Genomic DNA, 6,843 nt, shown 5'->3' with positions numbered 1-6,843 from the left:
CCCCCACCCACTTATTCTCTCTCCTCTCCTGTGTAGCTCAATGGGCGGAGCGTTTCACTAACATGACATGCTGTAGGTTGGGAGATCCGATTCACATAGGGGCCCACGCTGAAATATGAATGTGATCGTGGTATTAATAGTCTGGCACTGAAAGAGGAATGACTATGCAGGGTCGATCCCGCTCTCCATTTCATTTAGCTCTCCATCTCTTTCCATCTACCCTCATCTCATTCTCATCTGTCCTCGTCTTACTGTCATCTGTCCTCATCTCATTCTCATCTGTCCTCATCTTACTGTCATCTGTCCTCATCTCACTTTCATCTATCCTCATCTCACTGTCATCTGTCCTCATCTTACTTTCATCTATCCTCATCTTACTTTCATCTATCCTCATCTCACTGTCATCTGTCCTCATCTCACTCTCATTTATCTCCATCAGTCCTCAGATGTCTCTCTTAGTACTCTTGAAGCGTTCTTTTCTATATACACCACTACACCATCACTCAGTCACTCTCAGCAGAGGTCTCTCAGTACCATTGAAGCGTTTTTGTGTGTGTTAGCCTTCAGTTAGTAAAGTTGAAATGCGTCAGCATTTAAAGCTTTAAAGCTTTCATACTTTAACCTATACACTTGATTCACAATTTAAAAATGCCACCTTACTGTGGACATGCATGATTGAGATTTTTTCTTTGAAATCATTTGCAATTTTGGAAATATTTAACTTTAAGCGCCCAATGCATTGTCAATGCGGCAATGGACATTTAGAGGGAAACTAGTACAAACTTTTGCAGGCTACTAATCCTACATACTTGCACCTAGTAACCCCATTCATACTTTAAAATGTTCATCTTACTGTGGACATGTTTGCCTGAAAACGAATCTTTGAAATGTTTCATAGTTTTAGAAATATACTCCTTTAAAAGTTCAGAAATGTATAATGGAGGTCGATGGAGGATTTTGGCACCTAAAAAACCCTCAAAAACACTTTCACCTAGTAACTCCATTCACACTTTTAAAATTCCACCTTACTGTGGACATGCATGCTTGAGATTTTTACTTTGAAATCATTTGTATTTTTGGAAATATTTAACTTTAAGCGCCCAATGCATTGTCAATGGCAATGGCCACTTAAAGGAGAAAAAAAGTTAGTAAATCCATGGGAGCCAGAATGCTCAGATGCTGGGTATCCTTTGTTAGGATTCGATCCCATGACCTTGTGGTCTGAAGTCAAGAGCTCTTCAAACTGAGCTATTCAAGCACACACATTTTTGTATATGAAATTGCATGAATGTGATGGGTCATTCCCCCAAATGAATTAAAGGCATGAACTGTCCCTTTAATGTTGTCATTTTATCAACTGGCCCCTTGCCATTTTGGTAATGTGGTAGCCTCGCGTGGCCAGACAATATCACACGACACACTGCCGAGGGCTAAAGTGCAATGCAATTTTGCAAAGGCAGATTCGTCTGGAACCAGGCTAGTAATGTGGCCCACAGGTTCAGCTATTTGAGTATCCCTGGCATGGGGGGGTGGGGACCCCATGCTTTTCTTGTTGGGGAGTGGGGACCCCAACGAATGTTCAAGAAATAAATTCACACTTGAAGACAGTGACAGTGCGTGACTTATTTTGTTAAATGCAAAGATAACCGTTTTGTTGGCTGGTCATGCTGTGTAGATTTTGTTATAAAAAAATATTTTGTTTTGAATTCGTTTCTTATTTAAGTATTTTTGGGGGGTACAGGGTTTTGTTAAAAAAAAAACATTTCTACACATTTTGAGCTTAAGGGTTATAAAGTCACCATGGATCCTTTGATTTTGTGTTGATTTTAATACTTTTTAGTGTGGATGGAATGACAATAAAGATTGCTCAAAAGAATGACACATTGGCTTATGTCATAACCCATGGCAACTGATCTCTACAGTATATCTGATTTGTTGAGCAGCAGATGCTGGTCAATGTTGTTGGTCTGCTTGACCTTAATTCCTCCTGACACCATTGATCAAATCTTAATTGACTGTCTTGGAATGGTTGGGGGCGTTAAGAACCTAGCTCTTACATCGTGACTCTAAATCAGTCCGTGGCTTTGATTTAGTAGTAGGCCAACTGTACTGTGGTGTTTCCCAAACAATGGGTCGGGACCCGTTTTGGGGTTAGGCAACCATTTTCATGGGTCACTCACTACTCAAGTAAATATCCTCTTTTTTTGTTTTTAACTGGTCATTTAAAAGATAAAACATCAGAATTTTTCAAAAGTACAAATAATTGCCAATTTACAAGCTCACAACACGTTGCATCGCAACACCTTGTGAGCTTTAAGATCTGCTATTTTCACTATTATTGAAAGTGTTCATTTATAATTAATACATTTTTATATTAATGTATAATGTATTTTTGTACGTTTGCGTCCCAGGGAGACACCAAATTACTCTTTTGGGTCTCTAGACTCTAGAGCTAAAAAGTCTGAGAACCACTGTACTGTATATCGTTGCCGTCGACCAGAAGTATCTCCATATTCTAACTTTTTGTGTTCTTTTCGTAAATTAAATGATCATACTACAGCCAGCTCAAAACGCGTCACGAAGCGTTTTTGAATTTCAATCCTGAAAAGTAACAGTTTTGGACATGATGTTTCAGCCTGACAGAGACGATGTCCTCATGGCTAAGGTGAAATACAATCCACAACTAAATGCCATTGAAAATTTATTGTGATATCCGATAGTTTACATTAAAGTGAAAACAGACATATGTGACATGATTCTTTTTACTAAGACAGAATGCAAAGCAATGTTGTCAAATAAAAAGCATATATTTTTGCTTTGAATTAAGGAAAAAAAAAAAAAAAAAAACAGGCACAATATATAGCCAATATAAATACAACATGCTTTAGACCGTATACTGTAATTCAACAGTCCTAAGAAAAAGAACTTGCGGTACAGTACAGTTTTTCCTTTGTATACCCATCTTGCCTTTGATCAATGTCCTTTCAGTGACATTTGTTTTTTGATTAACAGAGCTCAAAAAGTATGTAGCCAGTGTCACAAAAACTAAAAAAGTAAACATTTTCAGCAGCGGCTCAAATGTCTTTTTCAAGGCTGCCTTTAGGTAGTTAAACGTTCATAGAATTAAAACATTCTACAGAAAGATCATGTCATTGAGTGACATGATTAGTTCTTTTGTTTTGTCTTGTTTTGGTAGAGCAGTTGAATATCCAGGAGACGCTCATATCAGACATCATCCCGTGGCGTCCTGTCTGTCAACCAGTGGTGGAATGTAAACAAAGTACATTTACACGAGTACTACACTTAAGTACCACTTTGAGGTACTTTTTCTAGTTGGAGAGTCCATTTTTCAATAATTTACACTTCTACTCCACTACATCTCAGAGGCAAACATTGCACTTTTTTACTCCACTACAATTATTTGACAACTTTAGTTACAAGTCACTTTTTAGATTTAGATTATTACAAAACATACATTAACCAATTAAGCCCCATTTCATACTTAGTCTACTCGAAAATAGTCAATCTACAGGTTCACAACGCATCCTATCAGGGTGGGATATGAGCTTGTAGATCAGCTATTTTCTAAAGATTTTGAACAATTTAGAAAACTTTTGAAAAAACTTAAACGTGACATTCTGCATAACGAGTACTTTTATTGTTGGTACTTTAGGTATATTTCTATGCCAATAATTTCGTACTTTTTACTCGAGTAACATTTTTAACACAGGACTTTTACTCGTAACAGTGTATTTCTACATTGTGGTACTTCTACTTTTGCTCAAGTAAAACAATCTGAGTACTTCTTCCACCACTGCTGTCAACTGACCAATGACACCAATTGCAGTCCACAGAACACGGTTCTTATTTGGTACACACCGACAGTGACACTGGCAACTGCTTTTTGACAGTGACGTTGAAATCTCTTTGACGAGGAGTATACAGGGGAAGTGGACTCCGGCGGTGGTGGTGTGACATGGAGGGCGATTCCAGCTCACCCTAGACGTTCACACACAACTAAGCGAGACCAAACCCCTGGCCCGCACCACCACCACGCCAAACAAAACACAAGCGGACAGAAAAGTTAACGGGGGGGGAAAAAAACATATTTGTGAAATCACTTTCAAACCAATCGACCTTGAGCTCTCAATCGATGATTGGGGAGAGAAGGTAAAAGAAAATAATAAATCAAACAGGTGTAAAAGAAAGTGGCGGGCAATAAAAACCCCTCCAATATAAAAAAAAACATATTTTTTTTCACACACACACACACACACACAGAGGAAAAGTAACCAAAAACAGTTGTGCGTGCGTGCGGATACGCAAATTAGCACGCAAGCAAAAACACATTCATCCGTACACACACTCACGCAATGAAGCCAGAGGTACAGTTTAACAAAAGTGCTTCAAGTTGGGGAAGTAAAAGAACTAACCCAGTAGAAATATGTATAAAACCTTAAATATGTTACTATTATGTACAAAAAAACGGTAACAGGGCCAATATCTCTGCTGTTTTTGTCTTTATATTTTCAAGTAGGTATCACTTTAACTCTTTAGGGTTTGCATTGTCATTGTTACAATAAAAGGTCACGTGATCTGACTGACCTTGCCGGCAAAGTAATCAATCACTGATGATTTTTGAATCGCTCCCTCCCCCGCCCTGCCCAGCCTCAACCTAGCAAAAGGTTGACAGTGAGAAGTGCACCCCCCCCCCCCCCCCCCCCGGGCTTAGGAACCCCACCTATCACAAGCCAGTCTCCTCTACGCTCTACTGAGAAATAACACATTGAAGATGCCTAACAGTTCCACCTCCTAAACTCTTACCGATAAATATATTTATTATTTAGATTTAAATCACCTCTCTTGTAAAAAAAAAATGGAGAAAAAAAAGGAAAGAGAAAAGAAAAGGAAAGAAAAAAAGAGGGGGGGGGGGTCAGAGCTCTGTGAGGATTCAGTAAAGGGTTGATTTGAGGGCCACTTTGAACCAGAAGGGGAAGACACATCGGTTCGCACATGAATTTCACTAGGCCTGGGCAATTAACCGAAAATATATCAACCCGATATTAAGAACCAATAACCGATTTAATCTTGCACATGTGGTCGATTAATCGCGACGCAGGTTTAGTTTTTTGATCAGTCTTTTACATGTCTTATATAGAGAAAATTCGAATCGATTTTTATAATTGACTAAATCGATTAGGTGTGATTAACCACTCAAGCCCTTTATTATACTTTGTTGTACAATGGTGGTGTACAACAATAGCTGAAATAGCCAATCCATAAGCACAAATACGACGCATCGTGAGCTTGTAGATCTGTGATTTTCTGCGATTTAAATAATGGTTCATTAATCGTTAATGACGCAAAAGATCGAAATAATCGTGATATTGATTTGAAGTCATATCGCCCAGCCCTAGATTTCACAGTTATGCACTGCACAACAACAGAAAAGGGGAGGCAGTTGTTTTTTCTGCAATTCTTTTTTTTTTTTTTTGAAGAGGCACAAGATTCATGCTGCTTAGAGGCAAATCACAAAAAGACCGTCTACAAAGAAAGTGACAATTCAGAAGCTGAAATAAGCCAGATAGGCATAAAGTGCAAGGACCTACAAGAGCGGAAGAAGGGATTAATTTTCTAGCATAGCAGCAAAGTAACGGAAATTGCGCTTCTCTCTCCAAAGTTTTTGTTTTTGTTGTTGCTCTAGACAACGGGAAAAAAAAGATCCAAAGTGACTAGACAATCATTACTATCAAGCGGGGGCACTAGCAGCTTACCAGGTGGCTCACATGGTAAGTGCACATACCACATAAATAAGGCTTTAGTCCTTCCGGCAGCTGGCACGGGTTTGAATCCCACCCGAGGCCATTTGCTGCTTGTCACCCCCTCTTTCTCTCCCGGCTTTCCCGTCTTTCTCTCGCCGTCACTACCACAAATAAAGCAGAAATAATCTTTAGAGAGAGAATCATAAATATCAAGCGAAGCCAGCGAGATATATGATCAGTCATGGCCAAACGCACTACATTGAAATCCTTCAATGAGGACCGACAATTCACTGCACAATTTTTGTGCTGCTTGCTGGGTATCAACTTTGTGGAGATGATCAGATCTAGAGTCACGTAATCCCCATTTTCATTCCACACATCTTCAACAATCGGTCAGCTATCAATTAAAGGCCATGAGAAGACTTGACTTGAGCAAACAACATTTTGCCTCTAAGCCTATGAACCAAAGGCCTCTGCAAAGTGCAAAACAAAGTAACTTCTTTCAAGTATGTCATTGTGTAATGCGTAAACACATACACACCATGCAGTATATTTATATATATATACATACATACATACATACATACATACGTGTGCATGAGAGTAAATATCTATATAAATTCCATGTTGCAATATCTATACACTATGAATACCTTTCATAGTATATATGGATATTTAATCATAGTATGATTTCATATATAGTTGTTTCTTTTTTCATTGTTCCACTACTCGACAATGCAACAGTGTAATCTGTCATAATGTGTTGTATGACGTGTACATTGATGTCGGGTTCCCCTCTCTAGTGTCTGTCTGCACTTGTCTTTCATGTTCCTATTTTCAGTTATAGTACGGCTGCAAAATGGAACCAGCCACAATTGCATTTAGCCAAACACTACACTTGAATATATATATAAACAATCAAACAAATACTAGGTGCTGGATTCAATGATGTGTAGGTGCTGAATGGGTGCAGGAGAACAAAAGAGTAAATAAAGAAGGAAAACATTACAGGATCAAATGGAAAACATAACGGGTACAAAAATCCCACGCCACTGCAAATACCGCCCTCACCACCGCTTAA

This window comes from Gymnoscopelus braueri (genome assembly GCF_963280865.1).
Source record: "Gymnoscopelus braueri genome assembly, chromosome: 7".
Classification (NCBI taxonomy): Eukaryota; Metazoa; Chordata; class Actinopteri; order Myctophiformes; family Myctophidae; genus Gymnoscopelus; species Gymnoscopelus braueri.
The sequence above is the reverse complement of the archived record's forward strand: the minus strand, read 5'-3'. Positions refer to the sequence as shown.